General features: G+C 35.2%; 1 protein-coding gene across 2 annotated transcripts in view; it reads right to left on the bottom strand.

The window, feature by feature from the left end:
• RAP1A (RAP1A, member of RAS oncogene family) overlaps nt 1–17,841 on the bottom strand; it is an 86,152-nt gene extending 68,311 nt beyond the window's left edge. Inside the window, exon 1 of one of the 2 annotated variants that reach the window (XM_063104686.1) lies at nt 17,734–17,841. The gene's annotated coding sequence lies outside the window, so the exon portion shown is untranslated. Of the gene's footprint in view, nt 1–10,268; nt 10,354–17,733 lie in introns of those variants that run through there. The other variant, XM_063104687.1, reaches the window with a different exon arrangement.
• Between the last annotated feature and the right edge of the window lie 416 nt (nt 17,842–18,257).

The following is an 18,257-nucleotide window of genomic DNA, read 5'->3' as shown; positions in this document are numbered from 1 at the left end:
TATAATCTATTCTTCTTTCTTAAAAGATATATATATAGATATAGCTGTATAAAATTACAGTCACGTGTTGTTTAACAACAGGGATACTTCTGAGAAATATCATCGTTAGGCACTTTCATCGTTGTGCAAACATCATAGGGTGTACTTACACAAAACTAGATGGTATAGCCTACTGCACACCTAGACTATATGGTATAGCCATTATAACCTTATGGGACCACTGTAGAATAGGCAGTCCATCTTTTAAAAGTTGTCAGGTAGCACATGACTGTCTTTATGTTAGAATATACACAGGAAAAGGCTGGACAAATACTTTAATGGTGGTTGTCTTTGGGGAAAGGGACTTTCACTTTCTAAGCTATACCTACCAAAAATATAAAAATGTACTGAATAAAATAATTTTACTTCTTGGAATTTATCCTAAGAAAATAAGGATGCATGAAAAAATTCAACTATAATGATATTCACAGTAGAGTTTTTATAATAAAAATCAGAAAATCACAGAGAATCATTTAAATAAATAATGGTAAATTCACATAATGGAATGCTATGCATCTATATTATTTATACATTAGATATGATGCTGTTAAAATATATTCATTTGTTATGAAAAATTCACAATATATTAAGAAGGGGAGTGTGAAATACTATATATGTGATTTTATTTTTGTTAAAGAAAAAACATACGTACTGAACACCGCTGAGAAAGATGTACACCAAAATGTTAACAGGTTGGTAGGTCAAATAAAGGGTGATTTTTCCTTTAGCTTATTGCATGCATTCTCAAGAAGGGCAATAATTGCCCTCAATGTGGTGAAGATTGGCTCTTGAGGGGCAAAAAAATAAATATACAGTTATATGTGTGGCATTAAAATGTCATGAGGGGAACAATTAGGAAAAAAATCTAAAAAGGCTTGGGGGGAGGGGTAGAAATGATAAAAGTTGAGAAAAATTGCCTCATTAATACTTTCTCATTTTTTTCTACAATAAACTTAGTATTACTTGGATTTGACCTAAGTAATCTATGTACGTTTAACTAATTAAAAAGGTAAAAGGACATACAGTGAAAAGTTCAAACACATCATTAATTTTCATTATTAAATATAAAATGTGCTCCTTTATTCCTAAGGCTTTAAAAATACAATATAAACCTTTTTTTTTTCATTTTAAATATATGACACTAAAAATGAAAATATAGAGAAATAAATTTAAAAACGATTGCAACAGAATCATCTGGGGATCACCTGGAGGAGTAAAATACAGCTTCCCAGGTCCTACCAGACCTAATAAGATCAATACTTCTATGGCTGGGTCTATGGAGTATGCATTTTAAGCTACTGACGTGACTTTTATTAAATGAGGCACATTTATATTATCATACCACTCCATGGAAATATGTAATACAGAAAGATAAATATACTTTAATTTGGTCTAAGAAATTTTTTAAATTATGTATTGAAGTGATAAAAATAATATAAGAATCTAGAAACCTAGGAATCCCCACTAAACTACCCCCTTTTCCTTAAATAATCTTTAAACTCAAATTTCTTCACAAACTATCAAACACACCCTATTATTCATTTTCTCTACTGGGAACAAGACATTGTGAAGATACAAAAGAAATAAGCAAGATTCATAAACTGCCTCTAAAATAAACTTACTTATTATTACAGTGTTGTAGAAAAGAGTTTACCTATATCTGCAAAAAACGGCATTAACCACTGGCTGTTTCTGGGTACCATTATTCACAAAGAAACACAGTTTTTAATACTATGACGAAAATTAAACAAGTAGAGAACAAAAGTCACTGTTGAGTAATAAAAACTGGGATACTGTCAATTACACTCAATTCTCTAGTTAACAGACTTGTTTGGCACATCAGCCTTGAAATAATCAGGATTCAAAATTTGTCTATTCCATATTACAATTTCTCATGCTAAATACTGTAGGTCTAAAATGTTGAGCTATGAATGCCAAAGATGTATTGTTACATAAATAGTGAAATTACTTAAGTACATAGCTAACAGTCCCACTTAACTAGTGGAGAAAACAGAAGGTGAATCAAAATAGGGGATACAAAGTGTTAAGATTGTTCTAGTCCCTAGGGATCTTCTACTCCAGTTTCTTAGAATCATCAATGTCTACTTTTTGGTAATAATAACAATAGCAGCAATAATATTTAAGTACTTTTTATATGCCAGGCAAACTTATTTAATCCTCAAATAAGTCTAAAGTAGATACTGTTCTTTTTTCCATTTTACAGACAAGATAACAGAAATAAAGAGATTAAGAAAAGCTGGTAGTTACTATAGTATATGCAAACTTTTGCCAAGTTTTTTGCCTACTGACGATAATACATTACCAAATAACCAAGTACTCAAAGTGAGATTTGGCATACAATTTATATGAATAAGTTTAAATCCTATAATTAAACAGTTATTCATACAACAGCTTACAAATTAATATAACTGAGGGAACCAGAGTTAGAAGAATCAAAAGGTTTCCAAGGCATGGTATGAACAGTACAAAACTTTTCCCATTTCTCTTATTCTCTATACCCAGAAAACAGCACTCAATTTTGCTTCTGCTTTAAAGTACAAATTTTTATCAAAACATATAATTCCATTTCAGAAATTCTATTTATTGATTTATTTGTAAAGACTTTAACTCATTTTATCGCCATGAATCCTCCTCTTTAAAAGTTTCATTAAATTTAATTTCATACTCTATAATGAACTCATTTTAGAACTTCTATTTTCTGATTATAAAATATATGAGCAATGTATAAAGTTCATAAAATAAAAAGTTTGAAGAAAATAAAAATCACCTGTAATCCTACAATTTAGGTCCTTTTGGTTTGTTTCCTTTTAGCCTATATTCTACACATGAATAGACTCTGTAAAAATAAGCACAGAAACCATACTATGTAAACACTGGTGATCTGCTTTTTTCTCTTAACAATAGAGCACTTTTTAAAGACAGTGCAGACAAATGCAATTTTGTGATTTTCTATAAAAGTCTTTGGCTTTAGAACTAAAAAATAGTTTATTACACTGTGAAAATTAACCACAGGATGGGAAGGGATAGTCAGTATGTCATATAAAGAACAATCTTCTGTAAGTATTTGAATATTTTCAAAACTCATATTTAAATTTTACTTTTTAAATAGGCATCTTCTCTGCACTACTAAAAAACTTCACATGACCTTCTTCAGTATGTCAACACACAAAGGACATTAAACACATGGTTATGGAAGTGTTACGGTTGCAAAAGATCAAAACTGTGACAATTCACCATAAGACACAAGCTCAGCCCAGCACATGTGAACCTAAGCAGAGCCAGCTAAGTAAACCACAAAGCAATGACTTTATATCTAAGGCCTACCTACTATTGTGTACATACACAATGTAAGCAGATGGCACTGAGTGGTGAAACGATCTCAAGCTTGTTCTGTTGATGAGAGTAGTCGAAGTCTAAAGCATTATGGGAATAACAGGATGACTACATCATCTAAAACCCTCCTACCCATGGTTTCAACTGCAGATTTTGATTGGTTCTTGAATTATAATGCTGTCATATTCCAACGTAAAAATTACAACATTTGAGTGAGATACTAGTCATAAGTTACTAAACGTTTACTTAAAATTGAAAGGGATGTTTTACAACTGAAATCTGTCCTAGTGTAAAACTCAGTATTCAAAAGGCACAGGAACTTTTTTTTTTTTTTTTTTTTATGTACTACAAGGGAATTTCAAAAAGTTCATGGAAAAACGGAATTAATAGATAATACCAATCTTTCCACGAACTTTATGTAGTACCCTCATATATAATTAATTTTGAGTTACAGAAGTCCCAGACTTCTTATCATTCGAATATAGAAGAAACCAACAAATAACCTAATATCTGAAAATCTTAATACAGAAATAAAAGTAGATCTGACTATTATAAGATTTGCCTTCCCAAATCACTTGCTCGACCATGGTTTTTCTTAAGTTAATCAGATATTGTTACATAAGTTTATAAAAGTTCAACCCACATCAATTTTTTCTTTTTTTTTTGGCAACTAGCTGGTATGAGAACACATCAATTTTTAAAGATACAAATCTATAGGGCAAATTGATACTTGTACTTCATATGCAAAACAATTTTCTGAAGCATGAAAACTTCATACCAGGGGGTTATGTATGTCATTACTAAACGAATTGTACTATTAAAATGGAGAACAGCAAGATACAACAGTAGAGCTGGCTAAAAGCTGTCACATAGAAATCTAGCAGAAAAATAGCCCCAACACTTTGAGGACAGCAAGAACCAAAATATCATAAAAAGTTATCTTTTATAGACCTGTCATTTTATAACTTTAGCCTCAGACAACTAGAAAAAATCTTAAAATGTTCCTTCTTCACAAAAATAACCCTCTTCATTCTATCTACGTTTATTGTACTTCAAATCAAACTGAAAAGACCTCATACTTCATGAAGTAGTGATCATTTTACTGACACAGATGGTAAGATTCATTATATCCTCTCTGAAGGTTCCTATAGGCTGCAAATCTAATCCAACGTATTCTACCCCTTCGATACCCCTTCAACATTAATTTACCTCCTCATAGCCCTCATTTCATCAATTTCATTTCTCTTTTTTGTGAAAATAAATTTCTTTTACATAGTCTAGTACAGCAACTTCCATGTATCATCCATTTTCCTATGGTAAATCATGTATCAATATCCTTTCCCTTTTTCAACATTACACTAACATAATTTCTTTCAATTTCTCAATCACCTTTATCTACTTTCATCCAAGTGTCCCCTACTATAAGATACTCATTAAAAAAAACTAAACAAATTTATGAAGACATTAATTTGAAGGATTAGAAACTTTATAAACATGGGGTTTAGAGATCTCATCCTCCTATTCTGCCTGAGTATAGACATCAGTTAAAAAAAAACAAAACAAACACCTCTCATTACATATATGGGGTCTTCAAAAAGTTCATGGAAAGATACATATTATCTTTCAATCTCATTTTCCCATAAACTTTTTGAGTACCCTCATATATATATTTTTAAACCATACTAACCATCAAATGTTACAGAATTATCAGTTCATATTTCTGAATATCCATGTACTTTGATATATTAATAGAAGACAGAAACAAACACATACCCCCTTACACAAACATACCACCGCAATAGCCAGACATTAGGTAGACGACTAACTTTGGCTACATAAACATTTCAACTACTGTTATTCCATCACCTCATTTCAGAATATAGTAAATTTTTAAATGGTTAGAAAAATAATTAAGAGATAAAAACAGAACCAAAAGATGACATAGATTGTGAATATGAGTCGAAAGCAGATATTTTTAAGAAGATGAAAACTTTCCTGATTACTTAGTTAACAAAACCTAAGAAAAAATTATACTTTCTAAGTGTCTGGTCTTTATTTCCTGCCTTAGGGTTTTTACTGGGTGATTTATTGTAAGCAATTTAAACCTCACTGGGGAGGGGTATCACAGAGAAAAAAGGCAAGTGAAGTCAATTATTTCTCAAGAAATTTTCTAGACTCATCTAGGAGAAAAATGGTGTTATGTACTGAAGAAAAGATATAGGGTTAGAGGCAGTATCATGCCATCACTGATGTATTCACTCACTCATTCATTCATGTTTCCACGTAAGCAAGATATAAATACTTACTGATCACCTATTTTCTGCTTTGTACTGCAGATGTCCCTTCTGGAAGTTTACTACAGCATGATCCTCAATAATTAGAGTGGTGTAAATTTTCATAAATTATATAATTACTTTGAGTTTCATCACCTGTAAATATTGGACAATAACAATATCTACTTCATAGATTTCCTATGCAGATTCTCCATGGCATATATGTCTTTGAAAATTTTTGTCTATCAACTGAATTGACATTTTATTCATCAGATAAGTAAAGGCTAATCAGAACTATCAAACTGTCAAAGACTGAAAAACTAATGAAACTCAATGCTAAGTTCTTGAGGGGCAGGCATAATATTTTATTTCATTAACAATCTGCAAATCACCTCAATGTATGATAATGATTTGTGGTAATTAGCTTCTAAGACTTGAGTCAATATAATTACTGGTCAAAGAAAAAGAGATACACAGTATTTTACCTGTGTAAATCTATTTTCATTAGACTTTTTGCAATACTAAAAACAATTCATTCCTATCTCAGCAGACCCCTGGGAAAAACACAACTTATGCACCATAAGTTAGTAATTTTGTATGTCTAGAGAAGCTACTTGGTTATCCTACAGATTTGTTTTAAGCCATTATTATTAGTAACACCATCCTCAAATTCAAAAGTCACACATAACTACCCAAAAAGAGAGGTAATGATATCCAGTTTCTTCCCTTTATATTTATAAAAACAAAATCTAAACCCTTCGCAAAGGATCTATGTGATTTTTTTCCCCTACTGAACTCATCTACCAGTCTCTTCCCAGCTTTGTGATACCAAGGGCCTTCTTGTTATTTCTCAAACATGACTACCCCTCCTTCCTACTTTAGGGCCTTTACACCAACTGGGTCCTCTGCCTGGTTTGCTGTTCCTGGAGATCATTACATGTCTGGCATTTTGTCATTCAGGTCCCATATTAAATATCACCATCTTGTGGAGCTTTTCCTCAACCCTCAATCTAAGCCCTTACATCACTATCATTTCATCTTGCTATAGTTTCTTCATGGCATTTGGAACCTCTGAAATTGTCTTATTTACTTATTTGTTTACTGTTTCTCTCCACCACCACCAACCCCTCACTGGTTTAAATTGCTCAACAAGGGCCGAGCCCGTGGCGCACTCGGGAGAGTGCGGCGCTGGGAGCGCGGCGATGCTCCCGCCGCGGGTTCGGATCCTATATAGGAATGGCCGGTGCACTCACTGGTTGAGTGCCGGTCACGAAAAAGACAAAAAAAATAATAAAATAAATAAAATAAAATAAATTGCTCAACAAGAGTACGTCTTATTCACTGGTAAATCTCTGGTTCCTAGAATAGTACCAGACACCCAATAACCACTCAGTAAATATTTGTTGGATAACTAACCAAACTGTTTATTATTATTTTGGAGAATAACTCTGATTTCTTAGTCAAGAACTTAGATTTAACATTCAAAACTGCTGACTCAAAAGGAATAAGAAAAAAAAACCCTCTTCTTTTAAGAAGAGAATAAGAAAAATATATACAATATTCTATTTAACCAGTTGGTTTCATTTTCTTTTATTTCAATCCTTTGAGATAGAAAGATATACAAGTCTATTCATGTTTCACACACTTTCACGTCACCTCATGTAAAAAATGAATGAACTATCTTATAACAGTATACCATGAACTGTTAGCTGCTTAATCTAATAATTTATTTTTCCTGCCAAGATGAAAGCAGGTTTCTAAGAGTTTAAGACATACAGACAGGCCATTTATAGTGACAGTGCCAGAATGGTCCCAATCAGGGAAGATCCTGTTCTCTCAGCTATAGTTTTGGAGGAGAGAAGGAGGAGAGAGAGATCAGTTCTAGGGGAATGATTATAGTTCTGATTTCTGTTGATAGGCAGAAATATCCTCAAACCTATTTAAAACAGACTCAAATAGAATCTTTTAGCTTATGACATTAAAACACTGTTTTGAATATCTGAGGTCTCTCTAGTGAATGAAATATCATTCAATTGCCCAGATCTGGGTTTTTGCAGTTTCACATAAGAAAAACACAAAATTGATAAAAAGTAACACAGACACACACATACACACACACAATTCCCAACACTATGTGTTACATTTGCTTATTAATTTAAATATATTTTCAAAATATTTTCAAGGATACTTTTTGGGGAAGAGATTTAAATAAAAGTAACTAATAACAAAATAATAAAAAGGACTTTATTTCTGAATTTAGATATTTGAAAACTAAAAGAAACAATAAGAATTATGACAACTCACTGGTTTAAAAAAATGCAAACACCTTGGAAGTATCACAGCCTGTATTTTTAAAAAATTGGGGGTTGCTTCTTTTCTCAACTCTCTAGCAGATAACTCACAGCTCATGGTTGTTTACTTATCGGTCAAAAAGAAATATTAATATCAATCTTCAGGCTAACTTGTTTATACATTATTCAACCAAATGGAAAGTACAAGTACAGCTAGAGTTAGATGCTAAAATGACTAAAAATGGCACATGCAAATTCATTTTATTTTATAATCAGAAAAATTAAGGGGGGAGTGAGAGAACAGGAATACTAATAGTAGCATTTTTTCCTAAAGATCATACACTCAGTTTTCTATTTTTTGTTGCTCCATATTTCACTGCCTTCAACACTGTAAGATGCTTGGCAAACAAGAAGTCTATACTTCACTTTTCATCACTTCTGTTCACACAACTGATGTTTTCAAGTCCAATACCATTCACAAATGCTGCAAAAACCATATGCACAAGAATTTCACCTTACAGTGAAGAGTTTTAAGATAATACATCCAGGGACTGGCTGCTTAGTCTGTTAACGTGCCACCTTGCAACACCAAGGTCAAGGGGGTTCAAACTCCAATACAGACCAGCCACCAAAAAAAAAAAAAAAAAAAAAGAAAGAAAGAAAGAAAAACATAAAACATAATACCTCCAGAAGTACAAAGTCTAGGAAGTGAGGATTCCAATTAACCAAGAACTCAAAATGTTAAATAAAATTCCTGTGCGTAAGTTTTTTTTTAAAAAAAGCATAAACATATGGCTTTCACTGATGAAATGACAGGAATCTTTTACCCTTCAATTTTTTTTTTTTTTTAAAGGCAATAACAACCAAAGTGTATTGAGTCCTATCTTCTCTCAAAGGCTGCCTAACTTCATGTAGTCTAGACCTTAACGTCAGACTGTTTCTCTTGAATATCATTGCCAAATTGGATACACAGATATTCACAATAGTGACTCCCAGCAACCCCCCCGCAAACCTCTCTTGTTTTCCATTAAATCCTTGGATCTTGCCTTACCTGGCAGTATCTCTGTCTTCAGTCTCTTCCTTCTTCAATTCAGTCTATACTCTATAATCAGATTCAACTTCCTTTTGATGATGTTCTTTTGATTTTCCTCACATCAAAACTTCTTGTACTCCAGAATAAAGTCTACACTTCTTAACCTAGCAATTCGATGACTTACAAAGTCTAGCCCCAATTAATCTGTATGGCCTTATCTCCTATTTCCTAACTATACAAAAGCCTAAGCTTCTGTCAAATCAATCTTCTATCCAACTTCTCCTGAACTTTCTATCTTGGCACATGCCACTACTAACACAAAGAATGTCCACCACTCCCCTCCCACTGCTCACCAGGCCCATTTGCATCTCTGTATTTATTCAGGTAAACAAGGACAAAAAAAAGAGATGTTTCCTGGCCTCCAGGAGACTAGCAGAAGAAACAAATTTAGCAAAAATAGCTAGTTTTATTACATATCTACTATGTGCCAAGCAATCTTATACATTATTTCTAATCCTCTTAACAACCCTATGAAGTAGGTAATATTGCTATTCTCCTTTTAAAGGTAAGAAAGCCAGGATTTAGAAATATCAAACCATATATTTAGTAAGTTGCCTCAAATCAGGTACTTAGTAATTGGCAAAACAAGGATTTGAACCCAGGTTGCCTAACTCCAGAGTCACTGCTCTAAACACTAACAATTTTTTGTTTTTTGGTTTTTTTTTTTTGTTTGTTTGTTTGTTTTTTGTCTTTTTGTGACCGGCGTACCGCGCTCACTGGCTGAGCGCACCGGCCATCCTTATATAGGATCCGAACCCGGGGCGGGAGCACTGCTGCACTCCCAGTGCCGCACTCTCCCGAGTGCGCCACGGGGTTGGCCCTGTTTTTTTGTTTTTTAATAAAGTCAGAACCATGTTACTACCTCCCTCATCTATCTGAAATGATTTAGTTTTACACAAAACTTGTACTTATTACATACTATAAAACTAGCTTTCTCATGTTTGTCATTTTAGTAAAAAAAGAACATTAAAATTCTATTTCTCTCCCCCCCAAAAATGCTAAAATTGCAACTTCAATCAATATCTTTTTTGTCACAAAAATTACTTTTATCTAAAATACTTTAAAGAAACTCATTCCAACCAACTTTTTGGAAGACAACTGCCAATTACTAGTCATACACTAAGATGGTTTTATAGATTAGTAATATGAGGATTTTGCAATTACCACCCAAGAATACAACAGATATCCATCAAATTGGCAAAGATTGTAAAAACTGACCTACTCAATGCCATTGAAGGTGCAGTGAGACACACACTCTTATACACAGGGTAACCACCCTCTGATCCAGTTATCCCACTTCTGGGAATCTATCCTAAAGGAAGGAGAAAAAAAAAAAAAAAAAAAAACAGAGATGCAATCAAAGATAGTTGTACAAAAATGTTTGTCCCAGTGTTATTTGAAATAGTAATACTATAAAGAATTAACCTTAAAGTTCCACACTAGGAGACCCAACATCCCATTCGGGGAAGAAAAAGTAGGATTGAAACAATATACTTAAAGGTATAATTCCGATTTGTAAAAATAAAAAAACTGCACATGCAAGAAAAGAACTAGAAAAATGCACATTAAATGTTAGTATGTAGTAATTTTCTCTGGATGATGAGATCATGGGTGTGATTTTCAATTTCTTCTTTACATTTATGTTCCTTTTTCAAATTTGCCACAATGTGACATGAGTTACTTTAAACAGGAAAAAAAAAATATCTAAGCAGTTATAACCACTGAAAATGAACTTGAAACAAGTGCACATTATCTGGAATAGGAACTACATTTCCAATGCAAAGAAAACATTAGACTTGTTTTGTTTCCAGTTTCTATTATGCTCACGTTTACTTTAAGATTGTGTAAAGGATATCATCCAAAACTCAGTAGTAGTTATGAAACTGCACAAGGCCTACTATCTAAAAGTCAGCCAATGCTCCAAAAGAAAGTACTACAGTTAAATGGACTATTTTACTCTGTATGTCCATTGAAAATGATAAATATCTGATTAATCCTAACTCAAAACATGAAAAATGAAAAAACCAGAAAAATTATTCACATTTTGAAACTAACTATACTATTGCTGCCTTATAAGCACATCATAGTTAAGTCTGAAGGGGGAGGTACTTGAAAATAAAACTGGCAAGCTACCAACATTCACTAAAAAATGCACATTGATACATTTCGTCTATTCATACATTTCTGTCCTAGCAGATAGTTAATTCAATGGCACAGGATGATTCTAATCAGTGTAAAAAAACATATTAACAAGCTGTTCTACAAAAAAACCTCTGACATTAAACACAAAATTAAAATTGTTAGCTGAACAAAGAAACAACTTCCCTACAATGTGCTGTGTATTACATTCATGTGTGCAGGCGGTATGTGTGTGTGTATATATACATGCATGTATGCATGTATATATATAGAAAAGCAATTTACCAAAAAAAATCTTGAACTGAAGTAAATAGGCAATAGAGCAAACAATGCTTATTTTACCATATTTTTATCTATGTATCTATGTATGTATCTATCTGTGTATGTATGTATGTATGTATGTATGTATGTATGTATGTATGTATGTATCTATCTATCTATCTATCTATCTATCTGATCTGGCAGCTGGCTAGTACAGGGATCAGAACCCTTGATCTTGGTGTTATCAGCATCATGCCCTAAGTGATCTAACCAGCCAGCCCATTATTTTACTATATTTTAAACAACTGGGAAATTGATATGCTCTAGGACTAAGAAGTTGTTAGAAAATAAAACTACAGAAATAGCCATTAAACTACTAAGAGAGAATTTAAAGTATTCACATTGACTTTACTTAGAAAATGAATATCATTCTACTTTTACTCTTACATGAAAATAGAACATTTATTTATAAAACATATGTCAGGCTCTGGCAAGCATAAAATAAATTACTAGACTATAATTTCCTTAAAGTAGAAACTACACCTTCATACCTCGGTGTCCATCAAAGACCCTAATTTTGAGTCACTCAAACATCTGTCCAATCACTGAACCTTAAATCTGTTAATAAAATTACACAACCTTTTCACAAGCATACAAAGAAATTTGAAGGGCAATTCTAAAGGTATCGATAGATTTGGGCTAGATTGTAAACTATAAAGAATTCAAAGATTAGTATTAAATTTCAACTCCTACAATAATTAACTTGTGGTTGCTTGCTTAATGTTCTATAATATAGCCAATTTGTCTAGGACAGAATGATCCTATTTTTAAGTGAATTTTAAAATATCACTGAAAATACAGTGAATGAATTTACTCTCCAGACTATACATCTGACAGACCTGAAATGTTCAGTCTGCAATAAGAGATTTCCCACTACTAATTTAAGAGCTGTACAAACTGCATTTGAGATTTTTCCAAACAATTGTATTCAGTTTTCTGTCTCTCTTTATATTTTTGTCTATGACAGCTTAAGCACAGTCCTATCCCGAGCAAAATAACTTCTTATATCCATACATTGCAAAAAAAAAAAATGGACTAATACAGAAACAAAACATAGAACTACATATTTAATTTTAAACTTGGTTAACATTACCATTCCACACTTTGAACCACTCTCTATCAATGTGAACTAAATAGGATAGAAATGGAAAACAATGGGAAAACTGGAGTGATTTATAAAGAAATTTTTTTTCAAATTTATCTAACCTAAATTTACATAGTCTAAATAAATAAGTCATTAGTGCTTTTAAAAAAGCCATTAACTTGTCTAATGACTGGTTTATTCCATATAACATATTTAATCCTCCATGTGTATAGCATGTACTTCTGAAAATTATATTAAAAGGATTATTTTTAGACCACTTGTAAAAGCACACTATTTCCTGTTTCAACTCTACCTTAATAATCACACACAATTTCCTTTTTTATTGGTGGATGTGTGTTGTGCATGTTTGTACCTTCTACCTCTAAAAGGCCTAATTTCAAGCAGAAATGAGAGCATGGCACAGTTCTCTGTTAACTGCTTTGTTGATCAGAACACCACGATAATGAACAAAGCTAAGTTTATAGGTTTAATACTTATCTGGATCATTTAACTTTGAAACAAACTGCCTTCTTACCAGTCATCTCAAAACTGTGTGCCAAAGGGGTTGAGGGAGTATGCAAATCCATAACCACAATTACAAAAAATTCAAAGTGTGACTAGATCAATATTGTCTTAGTATGAGGATACTTCAAAAAGTTCATGTAAAGATTCACATTATCTTTTAATTATATTTTTCCACAAGCTTTTTGAAGTATCCTCCTATATGAAAGACTGAAAAGCACATTAAAAACTACTGCTTGTAATCCTCAAATTTAATGCACACAAAAAGAAAAAATGGATGCTTCATCTGTCTCAGTGACATATAAAAGCTTAAATATTTTTGTTTAATACTGATATTTTCCATAAGATGTGAGTGTGGCATTAAGTCATACAGCAATTATGACTTCATAATGAGAAGAAAATACTTGGAAATATGCCATAATTCTTTTTACAACTGATTAGTTTAATTTGAAAAGGAACATTAGCAGGAAGTAAGTTTATGTTCACAATTTTAAATATACCACAATATTAAGATATAAATGCTTTATTTGACTTATTTTTATGGAACACCTAAAATAAGAGAATATTAGAACACGGAGCTTAGAGGTTATGTAAAGTTCAATGAACATGTACTGGGCCCCTAGCACATGCCAGGCACAGTGCTAGGTTCTTTCAAGTAACTCAGTTCAACTTGCTGTCTTTACAGATGTCAAAGCTCCCAGTTCATGCCAAATCAAACCATCTAGATTTCAGAACTAGAAATGCTGAGTAAAGCCCTCACGGTGGTATAATTTTCAATCAAAACAGACTGGTATCATCCTCCTCTCTATAAACTAAATAAATTTCAAAAATGCAATGTTGGCCTTATTTAACAAAATAACAGTCTCTGTCTTTTGAATAACTCTACACAACAATTTAAAAATTCAACTGTGAGAGTCCTTAACTAAGTACTAATTACTAGTTGCATAATTTATTGCAAAGAACAAAATATGGGGCTGTGAAAGCTATAAGATTCTAAAAACATCATATAAAACAGAAATTAAACAAAGAATAGATACCACTAAAAATCCCTTTTTAAGAAAAAAAGAAAAGTAATTATCAATATAACAAATTGGACACCTAACTGGAATTCCTATTTTGTATAAAAGATCATCAACCATACACTAACAAAGTTCATGGGTAACAGTTAACACTGGCAAAATCTGGAGTTATTTAACTATCAGATACAAATTATGACAGAAAGTAAAAACTCCGTAAGAGCAGAGAACCTAATTCATTTCTGTATCTCCCAAAAAGCATCTTTTTGTTAAATGTTGAAGAGAGAGGTGAACTACCACATGGAACTCTAAATGTGAGCTATTGAAAAATTCAAACTAACAATCTACAACATCTCTTTTTATGACTAAAACTATTCTTAAGGGTTAAACAATAGTACCTAAGGCAAGTGACATTGCCATGAAACTTATGCTCAACTGTGGCTGTCAGACTAGTATAACCTACTCTCTAAAGGCCATTCAGATATACAACAGAAGACAAGTATATTCACATACTTTGAGCCAGTATAGTCCTTCTGGAAATAAATTCCAAGAAAATATTACAAAAGAAAAAAAATGGTGCATATGCAAGTGTTCATTTCATTGTTATTTTAATAGAGGAGGGAAGCTACCTACATGCAACAGCAGGAAGACCAACTATTTTGTCTGAAAAAGGTTAAAAATGAAGGTTATTAATCTCCTAATTAGTCTTCCTGCTTCCACTCTTGCCTCCCCACACCCCAAGTTGATTTCCACACAGCAGCCAGAATGATGCTCACAACCTTAAGAATAGGTCTCTCTCTTCTACTCAAAACCCTCCAGTGGCTTCCCATCTCATTCAAAGTAAAATCCAAAGTTCTTACCATGGCCTACAAGGCCTTACCGTGGGCCCCAGCTACTTCTCTACCTTCAAGCCCTCTCACTTTCTCTCTTGCTTACTGCCCTCCAACCACACTGGCCTCCTAGCTGTTCTCAAAAAGGGCAAGTACCCTTAGGGGTCTTTGCACTTGAAGTCCTCTCTGCCTGTAACCTTCTTCCCCAAGACAGCACACATCCCTCACTTCTTCAGTTCTCTGTTCCAGTCTCAGGTTTTCCCTGACTAATCTTCCCTGCCACTGTTTCTCTCTATCCCTTCACCGTACTTTACTCTTCTTCTGCATAGCTCTTATCACCTGACATATTCTATATTTATTTGATTATGGCCTGCCTCTCTTCATTAGAATATAAATACTATGACAGCATGGACTTTGTTTTATAGAAGGCATTCAATAAGTATTTGAATTAATATTGAATGTTGATACAATAATTATTAAATACATGGAAAACCATGCATATGAACAAACTTGAAAGAGAATAGAAAAATGAAGTTTGATTTGTGAACATTTTTCAAGTGCTGATCATATTGCTAAAAAGTAGTTTGTACAATAAAAACCATATTCAGTCATGATTATGATTTTAAGCTGCCAAAGTAACTAGAACAATCTTCATATCCTTAGAAGCCATCAGTGTATTAGTTTAAAATTGCTGGTAATAGTTATTAATGAATACTTCCCCATAAAATTGTAATAAGAATCACTCTTAAATCTTGTTCCCAAAGACCCAAAGTTTAGCCTGCAAGTGTAGACACTGTCATTTCTGAGAACACACAAAATGTGAACAAAGGCTTTTGAACAGTTTTAATATGGAAGTGAATACTAGTCAGGGATTCCAGTTTACTTTTAACTAAGACAGGTGTCTGTGGGTGATTTCAGAGGGTCCTGAAACCGAATGCAAAATTTTGTGCATATATGCCTATAACTTTTTTTCTAGGGAGAGAGTCCATATATTTCATCTCGTTTTCTCAAAGGTGTCAGTGGCCTAGAAATGGTTAAGAATTACTATTTTATATACCGGAAGTGAAATACAATATCCTAATAGAAAGTACCTCCAAAAGGACAGAAGATATATAATACCTAGACACATCTTTGTAACCATTCAATTCACTCAGCTAATACTGAACATATTTGATCCTCAATACCTTAAACCTTAAGCATATCTGAAATAGAACATATTCAAAATACCAAGGAAACAAGGCAAGATTCACTGAAACAGCACACTAAAAAGAGCATCAAACAATATAAATGTAATTTCAAAACAGAAAGTGTTATAGGGGTAGCATAATAAAGACAGAAAGGAGTCTGGGGCCTAATTTAGTGCTTATTATGTCAAAATATGGTAGAAATCAATTACATCAAAAGACAAGAAAAATTACACATAGGCATGCCCACCCCCACACATTCTAACAGGAAACCCAAAGAAAGTTTCCAAATCCTGTTTCCAGCAGCACCTCTTCTGACACTGCTCTTCAGCATGCTTTTGAAGGTAGGAGCCCCACGTTAAATCTAAGAGCTGATACTTTACTCTTATTGTAATAAAAACAAAGAATCATCATCCGTCACCCAAGAAACAGAAAACAGTGGCTACCTGTAAGGCTGTAGCCCATTAACCTCCTGCCCCGTTATTCTATGTCATTTCTTACACCCTCCTTTCTTTCAAGCAGTGACAAAACGATTTTCCTCCCCAAAAGAAATACATTACTCCTCAATGCTAGTTCTTTTTCCAAGAGGTGAAAGGTCCCCTAAATTCTGGTTCTCAGCCCTTTGAGGATATCCCATTTTTTAAGCACAAGTATCTTCCTCTCATCTTCTCCCCATAGCAGTAAATTACACAATTCAGTTGAAGATACTATCCTTAACTTCCTGAGTGAGGGGGAAAGTGACACTCCTACCAGCCCTCATTTGAAGGCAGGCAAGAATCACACCGTGACCCCTTCCCTAACAAAATTCAGGGAAGAAGGAGAGACCCAAGAAAAGCAATGTTGAGAAGGCGAACACATGGCTTACTACGGAAGACATGAAGGAAAGAGGGCGGGAAAGGGGCTGGGAGGTGGAGTGAGATGTATAGACGTCAGCCCTATCCACTGGGGAATAAAGGATGGAAAGGGAGACCCTGAACCCTGACAGAAGTGTACAAGGGGAGGGCAACACTCGAGTCTACCCGCACTTCTCTCTCTCAGAGTAGACAGAGGAAAAAAATTCACTCAGCACTCCAACCCCCTCCTCGCCAGCCCCCAAAGAGAGAGCTGGGTTTGAAGGAAGCTCTGACCCTAGTCTGGGGAGACGTAAGAGAAGGAAAAGGACAGTGATGTCCGATCTTCGCCATCTCTCAGGCTGTGAGGGACGAGGGCACCGTGTCCAGAGAGATGGCGAGGAAAACGGACTTGTGCTATGACACCTCGGGGAGTTGGAGGGTGGGGGACACAATGTCCTCCTTCTCTCCCACACCCGGCCACAGCTCCTCCCGACCGTCTCCCGTAGGCCCAGCCACAGTGGACCGACTCGGTCCGCGGGCGTGGTTGGCTCTGGCGGTGGCTGGGCCTCCCCGAGCCCCGGCCCCTCCCGCCGGCCAGGCCCCGGGGCCGCCGCCCCGGACACCAAGGGAACGCGGAGGAGGAAGGGGGAGCCAGGCGAATGACCGGCGGCTCGAGCCGCCTCAGCCCCCGCTCGGCCGACCCGCGCCCCCCGCTCCCTCTGGGGCCGGCTGGGGCTCCCCGCCCCTTACTCACCCGCCTGGTCCAGCGCCTCCTCCACCTCCTCCTCCTCCTCCTCCCTCCTCTCGGCCGTGGCTCCTGCTTCGGCTCTGCGCGGCGACGGCGGCAACGGCGGCCTCGGGAGCGGCGGCGGCGGCCCCTCAAGAACGCGCACGCAAGCAGCACGCAGGCCCCGCCCTCCTAGTTCCGCCCCGCCCCTCGGGGTCGGGGTAGGATAGGTTTCGGCCCCGCCTTTCCCGCGGCGTTCCGGAGTCCGCTTTAAGGAGCCGCGCAGGAAGGGGTGGGGAGAGCCGAGGACTGCGGGGAAGGAATAGGGAGTTCGGGCTTTGTTGAAGGTGGGTAGTGGGTGGATAAGGCCAGAAATAAAATGGGGGGGGGGGCGTGCCACAGATTCAGAAAGAATACAATTTGGAGGGACGCAACCATTCGATCAGTCCTAGTTGAGCACCTATTAGGTAGCAGGCACTGTTTTACACGCAGGGGATAAACCCATATACAAATAACGGCCTTCGTGGAGCTTACGTTCTGATGGGGTGAGA

The sequence above is a fragment of the Cynocephalus volans genome, chromosome 8 (assembly GCF_027409185.1).
Source record: "Cynocephalus volans isolate mCynVol1 chromosome 8, mCynVol1.pri, whole genome shotgun sequence".
In the NCBI taxonomy this organism is placed as follows: Eukaryota; Metazoa; Chordata; class Mammalia; order Dermoptera; family Cynocephalidae; genus Cynocephalus; species Cynocephalus volans.
Note: the sequence above shows the minus strand (reverse complement) of the source record. Positions and strands in the feature narration are given on the sequence as shown.